This window comes from Neomonachus schauinslandi, chromosome 8 (assembly GCF_002201575.2).
Source record: "Neomonachus schauinslandi chromosome 8, ASM220157v2, whole genome shotgun sequence".
NCBI lineage: Eukaryota > Metazoa > Chordata > Mammalia > Carnivora > Phocidae > Neomonachus > Neomonachus schauinslandi.
Window position 1 is genome coordinate 18,551,458 of NC_058410.1, and position 4,249 is coordinate 18,555,706.

The following is a 4,249-nucleotide window of genomic DNA, read 5'->3' on the forward strand; positions in this document are numbered from 1 at the left end:
GTGAATCATAATGTCTGGAACTAATATCTGAGACAGATGATGCTTCTTCTCAATACTTGCCCTCTTCCATACTTTTCATCACATTCTCCACACTTACAATCTTTTTGTCCAGCACAGAGTGCTCCGTGGAGTGTCAAATTGATATCACCAACTGACTTCTGGGAATTTCCACTTGAATATCCCACTAGAACTTCAGACTCAACCCATCTAAATCAGATGGCTTAATCTGCAACCCCCACCTCAAAGTCAGTTCTTTCCAACTCTGAATCTTTGTGAATGGTTTTACCATGTGCACAATTAACAAAGCCATAAATCTTTACCTTGTCTTTGATTATCCTATCTCACCCTGCCTGCACCTACATAGTTATCATTTTTGGTTTATCTAATATATCTAATTTATCTAATACTACCTCCTAAATGTTTCTTGCATCAACTAATGTCAATTCCATGCCACTCCCCTGTTTTGAGTCACTATCCCCTCTTATCCAATTAGCTTCCTAAAGGTCTCCTTGCCTCTTTCATCACCTCCATAACCAGTGACCTCCTCAATCTGATCTCTCCATATTGTGGGCAGAGTGACCACACTAACACTCAAATTATCAAGCCATTCCCCAGTTTAAAACTTTCTGTGCAAAATGAACTCGAAATGGATTAAAGGCTTAAATGTAAGACCTGAAACCAAAACTCCTAGAAGAAAACATAGGGAAAAATCTCCTTGACAATTATTTTTTGGATACAATATCAGAAGCTCAGGCAACCAAAGCAAAAATAAACAAGTGGGACTCCATCAAACTAAAAAGCTTCTACACCACAAAGGAAATAATCAACAATATGAAAAGGCAACCTACTGAGTGGGAGACAATATTTGCAAACCAAATATCACAAAAAGGGGGTTAATATTCAAAGTATATAAGGAACCATACAACTCATAGCAAACAAAACAAAACAAAAAAACCCAAAACAAAACAAAAAACACAAACCCAGGGCGCCTGGGTGGCTCAGTTGGTTAAGCGACTGCCTTCGGCTCAGGTCATGATCCTGGAGTCCCGGGATCGAGTCCCACATCGGGCTCCCTGCTCGGCGGGGAGTCTGCTTCTCCCTCTGACCCTCCTCCCTCTCATGCTTTCTGTCTCTCATTCTCTCTCTCGCAAATAAATAAAAAATCTTAAAAAAAAAAAAAAAACACAAACCCAAATAACCCAATCTTAAAAACGAGCAAAGAAAAAAAAATGAGCAAAGGACTGGAATGGACATTTCTCCAGAGAAGATATATAAATGGTCCACAAGTATATGAAAAAGTGCTCAACGTCATTAATCATCAAGGAAATGCAAATCAAAACCACAGTGAGATATCACCTCACATGCTAGAATGATTATTATCAAAAAGACAAGAAATAATAAATGTTAATGAGGATATGGAGACAAGGGAACCCTAGTGTATGGTTGGTAGGAATGTAAATTGGTACAGCCATTACCAAAAACAGTATGGAGATTCTCAAAAACTTAAAAATGGAGTTACCATATGATCCAGCAATCCCACTTCCAGGTATACAGCTAAAGGAAATGAATCCATATCTTGAAGGGGTGCCTGCGCTCCCATGCTCACTGAAGTATTGTTCACAACAGCCAAGATAAGAAAACCACCCTTCTGTAATGGATGACAGGATAAAGAAAGTGTGGCATACACACACACACACACACACACACAGGAATATTATTCACTCATAAAAAGGAAGGAAATCTTGCTATTTGCCAAAATGTGGATAAACCTAGAGGACATTATGTTAGGTGAAATACGCCAAACACAGAGAGACAAATAATGTATGATCTCACTTATATGTGGAATCTAAAAAAGTCAAACTCATAGAACCAAAGAAAACAATAGTGCTTGTCAGGAACTGGGGTGGGAGGGTGAAGATGGGGAAATGTTGCCCGAATGGTACAAACTTTGAGTTACAAAATGAATAAATTCTTGGATCTAATGTGTAGGATAAGAATTAAAGTGCATAATACTATATTATATATTTGAAATTTTCTGAGAGTAGATCTTAAGTGTTCTTATCACATACATACAAAAAAGGTAACTATGCAAGGTGATAGATGTGTTAATTGACTTGATTATATTAATAATTTTACAATGTATACATATATTAAATCATGTTCTACAACTTTAAAAAAAATCACATTGTACCACCTAAACATATATAATTTTTTTCCTTTTTAATTTTTATTTAAATTCTAGTTAATTAACATATAGTATAATATTGGTTTCAGGAGTAGAATTTCGTGATTCATTACTTACATATAACACCCAATGCACATCTTAACAAGTGTCTTCCTTGATACCCATCCCCCATCTAGCTCATCCCCCACCAACCTCCCCTCCATTAACCCTCAGTTTGTTTTCTATCATTTAGAGTCTCATGGTTTGCTTAACTCTCTTTTTTTCCCTAAATATATACAATTTTTATTTGTCAGTCAAACCTCAATAAAGCCGGAAAAAAATAAACTCTGTGCCCCCGGCCTTATCTGTCTAGTTTTCTCTCTTGCCCTTCACATCTCTATCTTGAGTTCTATCCTCAGGTACACGAAACATCTATCACTTCATAGGTTTCTTGTCCTCCCTCACTTCTGGGCCATATATTCCATCATCTTCGCTTGGTCAGCTCCTACTCATCCCTCAAGCCCCAGATCACATTACTTCCTGGAAGCTTCCTCCTCTTCTGTACTCCAAAAGCATCTTATCCCTACCCTCATCTTTTGTATTTTAATTTACATAGACTATATGCCTTCCACATTTGTCTCACTCCCTATTGGGTTCCCAGGGCCTAGCAAGTCCCTGGAAAACATTATGTGTTCAATAAATGTTCACGAACTCAAAGCCTGAGCTTTGGATCCTTTTCCTCCTATACGATAGCTATTAAATCCTATGCGAGTTACCTAACTACACTGAACTCCAGTATCCTTTTAGTAAAACAGGATAATAATACCTATCTCACGAGGTTATGCTGAAGGTTAAAGAGCTCACACATACAGCACTCTTGGCACAGAGCTTGACATTGATAATGATCCTGTTGTTCTACAAACCGATGACCCAAGGGTCAGTTCTGGCCTGTCAGATGTATTTTGTTGAGCTCAGACTGTTATTTAACTTTGAATGGTTTCATATAAAAACTTGAGGTTTTACTTTATTAGGACACGAGGCTAAGAGCGGACAGCCCTGGGTCTGTATTTCTCATGTGATATTCAGCCAGAGCCAATAACATCAACCCTTCCTGAACAAAACACAGAGTTCAGTTTGCCACAGGCCTCACTATTCCTTATGATCTTATACCTGACCTGTTTCTCAGCTTTAGACCATCTGTGCATAAGACCTTCGCTGGTACAAAATTATGGAAGACCCTCTGAGATGAAAAATACTAGCACACATGTAGAAGATTATACCTACTACACTGGAATTCAATGTAACTGGCTCTCTTTCTCCAGATGGTCCAAATGTTTAAGCTGCAGTAAATTTATAAATATTTTCAGCTATCGGAAAATTCTATGATTCTAACCCGGGGGTCAGCATTATCACCTCAAGCAGAGCAAGGGACGATGTTCCTTCCGTTTTAGAAGCAGACTGTATGAACTTGGGAGAAATGAACCTGGAGAGTGCTTCTTTGAAAACAATTTCCAAACCAGCTTCCACAGGTGGTGCTGACTGGCAGGCTGACCTTACATAGCCCAGGGGAGCTGGCCTTTGCTCAATTTCTTAGAAGAAAGATGTCAGGCCAGTGAGCCCCAAGGGGGAGATCAGTGTTCCTCCTTGCACTTGCCATCAGCTGCTAGTGGCATTTCTTCAAATCATCCAGGCATCCTGTTGTGCGGGGTTGGGGGAGTGAGGGGTGCCCCAGCCTCGCAGCCCACAGAGCCTCTGATGCCGGCATCTCCTTCTTCAAGTCCTGGGATGCTGGTGTTCCATACCATATAAAGGGGGCTTCCCGTGTGGTCTCTGATGTTTGGTTTTGTTGTGTCTCTTCACAGAGTACAGAAACCTGTGTGAGCAGCCTGATCTCCGCTTCTCTGCAGATCAAACTACACCCAGCATGCTTCGGTAACAAGCTCAAAATTCAGGGTTGCTGGTCAGTGCTAATTCTTACTCTGATCCTAATTTATGATTTGACCAAAGGCTAATCAAGGGGCTTTTATGAATCCCATCTCTCTTCAATTTTTTGGACAATTCCTGAGTTAAAATACGTGATTCACA